The sequence below is a fragment of the Chenopodium quinoa genome, unplaced genomic scaffold (assembly GCF_001683475.1).
Source record: "Chenopodium quinoa cultivar QQ74 unplaced genomic scaffold, ASM168347v1, whole genome shotgun sequence".
NCBI lineage: Eukaryota > Viridiplantae > Streptophyta > Magnoliopsida > Caryophyllales > Amaranthaceae > Chenopodium > Chenopodium quinoa.
Window position 1 is genome coordinate 1,486,493 of NW_018742924.1, and position 11,334 is coordinate 1,497,826.

Sequence of the window (11,334 nt, forward strand, 5' to 3'; positions counted from 1 at the left end):
ACTCCTCTAGGAATGAATTATGATGCGGCCTTTGATCGCCTTTATGGTCAAGGCTTGATCACACCTATTGGGCCATTTCCAAAGCCAAAACTTGAAGAAAGGAGCGTCAAATGGAATCTCAATGCCCATTGCAAGTACCATCAAGGAAGGGACCACACTACGGAGCAATGTTGGAATTTGAAGGACGTCATTCAAGACTTGGTGGATGCAAACAAACTTCATGTCCCTCCAGGCGACAAGAAGTAATGAACACAAGGCGCACAGCAAATCCTTCGTGCAAGATTTCATGATTTTTTTTTTCTTTATCATTCATCTCCATTCCCCCATTCATGTCTAGCATAGGTTTTCCATTTCGAATTTTTATATGTTTCATGTGTTTCGTTCACCTTTTCCATTAATAGAATGAGCAAATTTCCTTTACATCTCGATCATAGCATTTTTCATTCATTCATACTAAAAAAAATCAATTACAGAACTAAACACAAGGTACACAAATGACTTGAGGCACCTTTGCAACCCTGTCATTCCCTGTTAACCGTTCAATCACATTCCATTTCTTCATCAACCACTTTGAGCCTCGTCTAACGTTTGGCCTTCATTTCTTCAACCCACATTCACTTAACCCTGGGATTGGAAGATGTGTAATTGTATAACATTCAAAAAGTAAGTAAAAAAAATGCAGCAAAGCAACAATAAAACAATGTCTAAAGGCAAGTGTTCCATTGTCTTTTATACGAACATGTCTCGAATTGCGTCTCTTATCGAGTGCTTGGTACCGTGCCTGAGAAAAATGAATGCTAAGTGAGTGACGGACTGCATGATCTAAGAATGCCTGCATTGATTCAAAAAAAACGGAAAAAATGAAAATAAACTTGCAAAATTCAAAATTTTCAAATTCACAATTACACATCTTGAGGATTCTCTCGGGTCTTGAGCCTTGTACCCTTTTCTTCTTTAAACCATCATCTTAACCATTACAACCCTTGAAAGACCTCTTTGAGGTGTACATACACTTGTGCAAAGTTCGGTTAGAGCTACGTTTGGCCTGATTCCTAACGGATACGTAGGCAATCTCACTTCGAAGTGCGGCCACATTCATATTCATAGCCATGCATGATCGAGGTAAAGAATATCAATTGCTTACCTCTATCCCTTTAGAGCTATACTTGGGGGCTTGAACACACATCATTTAGCCTACCTAACCTAAAGAGTCATCATCTTTGACACTTCTCACATATAATTCCATCACCATAACCCTTGCAGCCAACCTTAGTATCACTTTCACACACTTCTTGCACACATACATAGCCATATCATCTTTCCCTTAGGAACCCTTTATCGTGAAATCTTGTTTCCCCACTATGCATGTTTCAAGACAACATTCATTAGAAGAAACATTGTATACTTGCTTAGCTTCCTAACCTGATCAATATTCATTGTTTCATGCATCGTATATCGTGCTTAGCTCCTTGACCTAAGCACTACTACAAAAAAAGGCCTTAGAGAACTGTTAGAATAGGCTTTATAGATCGCCTCAGAGGCGTTCTTCTGCTAAGCGATGTGTAAAGCTTACAGAACGGGTACAAGAGGCGTTCTATATGCAAGACAAAAGAGAACAGGTATAAGAGGCGTTCTATATGCAAAAGATAACTGTTCTCTTTCCTATTTCATATGCTTATATAAAATGAATAAAAGAGAACGGTTATCTAAGATAACCGTTCTCTTTGTTTAATAATTAATTTTGAAGGTTGCACGCATATATACTAATTAACACCATAAATTAATAAATCAAATCAAATTGAAATTGTATAACTTAAATATCAAATTAAAATGAACTTTTATTATCCTTTATATTCAAATATTTACATCTTTCAATAAAAAAAAAAATTCAAATATTTACATCTCAAGTACATTTGATACAATACTACAGCTAACTTAATAATTATTAGTGTGCTAAACTGCTAACTAGTAACTAATTCGAAATTGCAACTTGAATTATCAAAGGTAATTCAACCGCAGCGGTGCTTCAACAACCTGAACCACTAGCAGCGCTTCCCCCAACTTAAGCCACTACCAGCGCCTCCACCAACCTCGACCACCGCAGCGTCTCCACCACCTCAACCACCACAGCTCCTCCATCAATAGTGCACGCAAATAGTGAAGCCTCACTAAACACCCACAAATGAAAGATGAAAAATCAGAAATTATAATCCAAATCATAACATAAAAATTAATTGATAACTGATAAGAGTTAAGATCTAAAATTAATAATATAAATGCACTTCTCCAACCACCTCACACGACCCACCAAAATCAATTCAATGCCACCATTTGCAACTACCACCTACCTCGATAATGTAAAACTCTATTAAACCCGCAACAACGACCATAAACAGAGCAAAACCGAAATTGCAATGGTTCGAGCTTTCGCGCACCGTACTGCATCGGAGTTGGAGTTGGGGTTGAAAAATAAAGCGATGCAATGACGAATAGGATAGTTGTATATAGAGGAAGAAGATGACGGAGAGGAAGATAATTGGACAGCTCGGAGTTTTTTAGGATCGGACATTGAGGAATGGAGAGAAGAGAAAGGAATAAGGGTTTTAGAGGAGGGAAGTGCGTGAGAGATGAGGAAAGAGGAAATGAGAATGACGGCTATGTTAAGAGGAAATAGGAGTTAGGGTTAGAATTTTGGTCCTCTTGGTATTAGCTTTTTCTTTTTATTTTTTTTAAAAATAATGTTAAACATATAGAGCGGTTAACTAGGAGGGACGATTTATATTGTCAGTGTAAAATTTGGATTTATCAAATAGAACGGTTTACTAAGATATGTGTTCTATATAATAAAATCACAATTTAATAAAATAAAATGAATAAATTAAATAGAACGGTTAACTAAGATAGGCGTTCTATATAATCCTAGAGATCGCATATCTAATTTAATTGTTCTATATCTTGCGTTTCTTATTCTAGTTTTTGTAGTAGTGAAGAAACATTCATTATGCATTACTCATCAATCATTCCATCTACATATGTGCTTAGTTTCCAGACCTAAGTGACGTTTAAGATCATTTTTTTTACACTATATATGATGCTTAGCTCCATGACCTAAGTTCATTCATCTATCGTGTCACATGATGTAATCGTTCTTAGCCTCTTGGCCTAAGAACATGCATCATGCATAAATTATTTTCAAGATAAGCAATTCAATCCATGCGATTCATTTTGTCTTGCTCAACGAGGAAGTTCAAAACTTCTTTCCTTTTCTTTTAGAGAAGTTCAAAAACTTTTTCAAAATCTTTTATTGAGGGAAGTTCAAAAATAAAATTTCATTTTTCATGTCTTTCTTTTTCGAAAAAGTCGCTCCACTCGTCACATGACAAATATGACGGAAAATTTTTGCTTTTGCATTTTTGGTTGCTTGTGTCTGCACACACACACACCATACACACACACAACCATAAGTTATACACATGTCATGACGTGTCAAGTCAGGCTTGGTCAAGTCAGTTGGTCAAGTCAATCATAGTTTATACGAGTCCCTTGGAAAATTTTATTTTGCAGGTCTCAATTACAGCCCACGTCCAGGGACAAGCGGACCATCTACAGCCCACGTTCGGGGACAAGAGGACCCTTTAAAGCCCACGTTTGGGGACAAGCGAACCATCTACAGCCCACGTTCGGGGACAAGCGAACCATCTACAACCCATGTCCGGAGACAAGCGGGCCATATACACCACACGTCAGGGGACAAACGTACCATTTACAACCCATGTTCGGGGACAAGCGAACCAACTTCAGCCCACGTTCGGGGACAATCGAACCACCATCATTTCACGACGCAAGGTTCATAATACATAGAGACTTGCAATCTCATCATCTTTCGACTTTCCTCAATCATGGAAAGTATTATCCGCTGGATTTCTTCAAGCATAGAAACCTGCCAAAATCATCTGTCGACTTTCCTCACGACTTTCCTCAAGTGTGGAAAGTGTCATCCGGTGGATTTCTTCAAGTATAGAAACCTGCCAAAATAATCTGTCGACTTTCCTCAAGCATGAAAAGTATCATCCGGTAGATTTCTTCAAGCATAGAAAGCTACCAAACTCGTTAGTCGGCTTTCCTCAAGCATGGAAAGCATTTCAACAAACGTCATCCGATGGATTCCTTCAAGCATAGGAAGCTACCAAACACATTTTTCAACGATACACTGGTGTCAGATAAGCATTCTATCCCTAGACTCTTTTATCTGTAGAACTAACATTTTCCTACAAGTATCGGCGTATAAAGAGTGATTTAGGATCGCAAAACGTCTTAAATCATTCTCCGTCCCTATCGACTACTTTGAGTATCGTTTTTGAAACTGACGTTTCTATAAACCACTACAAGAAAAAGGGTAATTAACGACGGCCAATGTAGTCGCAAATCCGTCGCAAAAATGGATTTGCGACGGATTTGCGACTACTTTGGTTCGTTGCCAAAGACCTCGTCGCAAATCCATTTTTGCGACTAATTTTTGGACAGTCGCAAATTTAGCGACGGATTTGCAACGCCTTTGCAACTACCATTTAGCGACTAACTTTCAAATTTTAGCAACTAAATTATTGTCCGTCGTAAAATATTTGCGACGGATTAGCAACTACTTAGACCAATGTTTTAAGACTACTTTTGCGACGGATTAGCGACTACAAGACCAAACTTTTGCGACTACGAGATTAAACTTTTGCGACTACGAAGACGAGTTTAATTGCGATGGACTTGTGACTACTGAGACTAATGTTTTTTGCGACGGATTAGCAACTACTTACAAAACAAATTTTTGCGCCTATAAAACTAATTATTTGTGACAAATTAGCGACTACTGAGACTAATGATTTTGCAACTAACGAATCAGTCTCTAAACCAAATTTGCAGTCGCTAAATATTTGCGACTGACGATAAATATTTGAGACCATAATTTAGCGACAACCAATATCAATCACAAAAAAAGGTACCCACGCATAAATTCAAATAACCAAAATGTTAATTTTATTCAAATATCCAAAATATAATCAATTTTGTATCAATGTATTAAAAAAACAATATTTAACTCATATGACGAATTGTTCCAAAAGTCACCTCCCATATAAAAAAAGCTGCTTCAAATAAGACCTAGTGACAATGTAAAAGACCGGTTGTTCATAAAATTACCACCAATAAAATAAAAATCACTTAGTTGTATCACGAGAGCGGGTGACTATAGGCGTAGGAGGCTATAAGGACGGTAAACTTGTTTTACAAGTGATGTCATTTCCTGCAATGTTTTTTGCATAGCTAATTTTTCCTTCTTCCGTGTAGCTTTTTCGATCTCATGATTTTCGACGAATTCCTTAGCACATTTTAAGCTCTCTGCCGCTATTTTTTGGCTTTCTTCCACCTTGTTATGGTTTTTTTCCGCCATCTTCTTTAGTTCTTCAACTTGAGAACTTAATTGAGAAATCATGGAAGGAGTAGAAGATGATGCAGTAGATTGAGAAGTAGGATCGCTCTTGTAATACATTTGTGAAGAACTCCCTAAACCGTAGACTTTTCCTTTCTGTTGCCCACCTACAACCTTCAAGTAGACTTTGTCGGGGTTTATCTCAATTCCTTTATTCTTATATTCCTCAAGTTAACCATATATTCTCCCTGCATTAAGATATGTATTAGTAACTATGATCTCAAATGTTAAAACTTAAATAAACTAAATACATTTAAATAAAAACAACTATAATAAAAATACAAGCAATGACTTGGGACATTGTCCGAGCCTAAAACTATTTTGGATTTCTAAAACACAATTTAATTTAATTTGAGGGTGGGTGGTGATGGTTTAGAAATTCCTTAATGTGAGGATTAGGGGTAAAAGTGTCATTTTACCTCTTAATAGATGTTCCAGATTACAAAGGTACAACTATCGGGGAACAGAGGATCAGGGGTATTTTTATTATCGTTGTTTTTTTTTTAAAATAAAAGATGCAACACTTATAGCAAAATAATTTATGTAAGAAGTTATTAGTAAAAATTTCGACAGAGTCTCCTTTGTAAATTGAAGAATTCCCTCCTATAGGGTATGGCTTCAAAATAAACCTGTTTCAATTCACATTATTCCATACCACATTAATCATATGATTAATGCCGGCAAATCATTCTCATCCTCCAACTCAATCACACAAACAAATAAACAATCCATAATATCTCTAAACATTAACTACCATATATTTTTTTGTAATCTTAGAAAAATATAGAAGTATACTCATACCATGACTTTTTGAGACTTGTCACCCATCAATTCAACTTCATCATTGCCCACACAAACAGAATGATTTCTCTCATAGACTTCACCAGCAGTTGGTAAAATTCCATCCTTTTTCTTTGCCTTGTATTAGAAGAAGTTGTTAGCACTTAAAGAAAAACAAAAAAAAATAGGGGGACATAGAATACAGAGCAATTGTAATAAAGACCAGTTTAGTCATCTATATTAGTGGCTCAAAAGTTTCTACTTGCTTCTATCTTATATTAAAAATCATAAGCTTGTTGCTAAAATCATACACTTACCATTTTTTTAACCACTTGAGGAGTAGATATGCTACCTTGGCGATGGCCAGGGTCAAACTTCTCTAATGTTTGGCCAGATAACCGATTATCTCTTGCTTGGTTAGAACGTTTTACAAAATCAGGATGCTTACGCTTATTTATGGCCAAATTACTTAACTGGGCCTGGTTTGAGCCTTATATGCGGCCTAATGATCTAGAGGAGGGCCTAATATAGATTTATCATTCCTAATGCAATTAGGAATGGTTTTAGTCTTCTTTCTAGAAGGTTCTTTTCATTCCTAATTTAATTAGCATGGATAAATTGACTTTTGTTGACTTTTTAGAGTTTTAATTAGAATAAAAGAACCTTTTTGAGGAAAATACGATTTTACCCTCATGTACGGCAATTTCTATCTGGTTCTAAGAAAACGCATCAATTTCTTAGTCAGCGCCAAACGCCATCATTAGCGCCTGACGCTACGCTTAGCGCCTGGCGCTAATGTCAGCGTCTGGCGCTAACCTTGGTTTTACGCGTCAGAACTCTGTTTTGATTTTTTATCTTTTTGGTTGATTTTATCTATAAATAGCTTTCTAAAAACTCCGTTTTCATTCACCAATTTTCACCAACTCTCATCAAGATTCCCTTTATTATTCTCTCTCTCTCTTTTCTATACTAGCCTTCTCAGAAATATAAAAATTTCGCATTCATTAGATTTAGAAACACCTAGCCATATTCGAAGTTGCCTTCGCCCTAGACATGAAAGGTTTAATTTCTGAGGGTTTGGTCCGAAATCTTTATTTCAATTATTTAATTTAATTGTTTTAATTATTATTTTCCTTGAAGTTACTAACGCGTGTATTTTTTTATTATAAAGAGATACGAGGCATCCAAGTAAGTACTTTAGTGGTTTAATTGATTTTATGATGTAGAAATCATGCTTAGATTGTTATTTTAATTCCTAGTATCATGTCTAGGGTAACTTTAATATCAAGTATGATTAAAAGTATGATGCTAGAATACATATGTATCCGCAATTTTAAATTAATTTATGATACATTTGATTTCCTATTATTTGGTAGATAAATAGATACATAACCACGCTATTAAACATTCAATTCTGATACATGATACTAATTCGATGACGTATCCACTATACCCGAAATGAATCAACATAATAAACCTTATAAAGTTTCTTTAATAAAATAAATCATTTAAGATATTGTATATACCAGATTAAAATAGCTGGTATTATTATTACTGATCGGTAAAATTTAATATTTGCTAAAAAAGGTAAGGAAGGTTAAGAATTTATGAAAAAAAATTCATTCATATCCGTTATTTCGGAGGAAAAAAAAGAAGAAAACAGAGGGTCTGTTTAATTTCAAGTAGTCTGTTTTACCAATAAGATACGAAGACTTACTTCCCATTTGCAATTGCACAAAAAATACTATTCATCTCAGCGAGGGCTACGAAAAATTCTGGGAAAACGTCAACGACTGCTGGCTTATTTGTCAAAGAAAAATTGAATACGTTATAAAGAATTAATAAGTCAATTGAACATTCGAGAACTAAAAACACGTTAATGTGAAGAGTTGTTTTGAATTATAATTATTTGATTTATTAGATCTTGAATTTTGATGAATACCTTGTTGTTTTCAGCAATTCATGCAAAAATGAATTTGTGAAAGAATGAATCGAAGAAAAACCTATGACTGTACCTACTTCAAGAAAAGACTTCGTGATAGTCAATATGGGACCTCACCATCCATCAATGCGTGGTGTTCTCCGACTCATCGTCACTTTAGATGGTGAAGATGTTATTGACTGTGAACCAATAGTAGGTTATTTACACAGAGGTATGGAAAAAATTCCAGAAAACCGAACAATTATACAATATCTGCCTTATGTAACACGTTGGGATTATTTAGCTACTATGTTTACAGAAGCAATAACTGTAAATTGACCAGAACAATTGGGAAATATTCAAGTACCTAAAAGAGCTACCTATATTCGAGTGATTATGTTGGAGTTAAGTCGAATAACTTCTCATTTATTATGGCTCGGCCCTTTTATGGCGGATATCGGGGCGCAAACCCCCTTCTTCTATATTTTTAGAGAAAGGGAATTAATATATGATTTATTCGAAGCTGCCACCGGTATGAGAATGATGCATAATTATTTTCGTATTGGAGGGGTAGCTGCCGATCTACCTTATGGATGGATAGAGAAATGTTTAGATTTTTGTGATTATTTTTTAATAGGGCTTGCTGAATACCAAAAGCTTATTACGCGAAATCCCATTTTTTTAGAACGAGTTGAGAATGTGGGCATTATTGGTGGCGAAGAAGCAAAAAATTGGGGTTTATCGAGCCCTATGCTACGAGCTTCCGGAATACAATGGGACCTTCGTAAAGTTGATCATTATGAATGTCATGATGAATTTGATTGGGAAGTTCAATGGCAAAAAGAAGGAGATTCATTAGCTCGTTATTTAATACAAATCGGTGAAATGTCCGAATCCGTAAAAATTATTCAACAAGCTCTGGAAGCAATTCTAGGAGGTCCCTATGAGAATTTAGAAATCCGACCCTTTAGTAGAATAAAATATCCTGAATGGAATGATTTTGAATATCGATTCATTAGTAAAAAGCCATCTCCTGCTTTTGAATTGTCAAAACAAGAACTTTATGTAAGAGTCGAAGCACCAAAAGGTGAATTAGGGATATTTTTGATAGGAGATCGAAGTATTTTTCCTTGGAGATGGAAAATTCGCCCTCCGGGTTTTATCAATTTGCAAATTCTTCCTCAGTTAGTTAAAAAAATGAAATTGGCTGATATTATGACGATATTAGGTAGCATAGATATCATTATGGGAGAGGTTGATCGTTGAAATGATAATTGATACAACAACAAAAGTACAAGCTATCAATTCTTTTTCCAGATTGGAATCCTTAAAAGCGGTTTATGAGACTACATGGATGATTTTCCCTATTTTGATTCTTGTATTGTGAATTACAATAGGTGTACTAGTAATTGTGTGGTTAGAAAGAGAAATATCCGCAGGGATACAACAACGTATTGGACCTGAATATGCTGGTCCTTGGGGAATTCTTCAAGCTCTAGCGGACGGAATAAAACTACTTTTAAAAGAAAACCTTCTTCCATCTAGAGGGGATGCACTTTTATTTAGTATCGGACCCTCTATAGTAGTCATATCAATTCTACTAAGTTATTTAGTAATTCCTTTTGGGTCTCGCCTTGTTCTAGCCGATCTCAGTATTGGTGTTTTTTATGGATTTCTATTTCAAGCATTGCTCCCATTGGACTTCTTATGTCAGGATATGGATCAAATAATAAGTATTCCTTTTTAGGTGGTTTACGGGCTGTTGCCCAATCAATTAGTTATGAAATACCATTAACTCTATGTGTATTATCAATATCGCTACGTGTGATTCGTTAAAACATAGGTCTTCACCCTTCCCCGTTTATTTTTAGGTTTCTAAGAAGAAAAATGTATTGAATAGGATCTTTTTTTTTCTTCACGGGGCGGGTTGATTAAAGTAAATCAGATAGTTAGATGAGTGAAAGAAAACAGCTTCGAAATTTGCAGTAAAAAATAGAATTTGATTGCCTATGTACAAGGGTTAAAAACATAAACAGTCAAGGTTATTTCCCCCAATATTGGTTAATTAGTCATCATTACTTGAAGCGGGTTGAAAAGAACAATTCTAGGAAGTTTTTACTATCTTTTTTTTATGTATTACCATACATGACTTACCATAGAAATTGACCAAAAAGTGGATGATTAGGAACACCAAAGTACACAATGAATTTGTAATAGAGATTATGTAAGTTATCTGAAGAAAGATTTTTACATACAAGAAATACTAATTGAGGCTTTAAATTTGTAGAGATGATCAAGCAGTACTCCCACAAATTTCGATCCAGAGTATGCTCCTATCCACCGATTAAATGAATGACTATCACGAACGAAGTAATCTTTTACTTTTCCCGCTGAATAAAAGAAATAAGAGAGGTGAAAAAAAGGGGGATAATAGTAATAAAATCCAAGAAAAATCTTTTTCCAATATCGATATTCACGGAAATTCCATTTTGATCATAGCATGCTTCTTATGTTCTTCCTAATATTTATGATTGTTAGTATCATGTTAGGATTAGTGACATGCTAGGGTTTGTTATTAATGTAGAACACATATATTTTAGTATCATGGTTTTATTAGTGACATGCTTCCTATGTCCATATGTAAAACACATATTGCTTAGTGACATGCTAGGGTTTGTTATTAATCTTGTTAGTATCATGCGTAGGATCTTGCTATTAATATTATGCTTTAACATGAATATGATGATTATTATAATTATTTTGATGAATATCATGTTGCTTGATATTATTTATTGTTATTTCTTGATCTCACCTTTTATGCATGTTTAAAGGGAATTTGTACTTGTAATCACGCTTAGGGTTAATTATGATTATAATTCAAGTGGTCGCCAATAATAGATTTATTTGTGCATTAATATTCAACCAACATAGATAAACAGGTTTATGGTTAATCTTATTTATTGTATGTTAGTCAGAAAGCGTACATGAATACGATCAGAATAAATTAGAGGCCTATTATTAGGGCAGGTTCAATCTCTTTTATGTTGGATTTGTACCTTCATCCCCGAACCCTATTTGGTTCAAGACCTTATGGAGTTGACAATCTCCTGGATCGTTAAGGGGTGTAACCTTCACCTCGTGAACGGTTTACAAG

General features: G+C 35.1%; 2 long non-coding RNA genes across 2 annotated transcripts; both read right to left on the bottom strand.

The window, feature by feature from the left end:
* Window positions 1-1,820: 1,820 nt before the first annotated feature.
* LOC110728332 lies at window positions 1,821-2,905 on the bottom strand. Its single transcript, XR_002512658.1, has 2 exons — window positions 2,349-2,905; window positions 1,821-2,168 (listed from the first exon to the last, which is right to left on the bottom strand). It is a non-coding gene; the product is annotated as an uncharacterized LOC110728332 (long non-coding RNA).
* Window positions 2,906-5,001: 2,096 nt separating this feature from the next.
* LOC110728333 lies at window positions 5,002-6,710 on the bottom strand. The gene is made up of 2 exons (XR_002512659.1): window positions 6,577-6,710; window positions 5,002-6,397 (listed from the first exon to the last, which is right to left on the bottom strand). It is a non-coding gene; the product is annotated as an uncharacterized LOC110728333 (long non-coding RNA).
* Window positions 6,711-11,334: the final 4,624 nt, after the last annotated feature.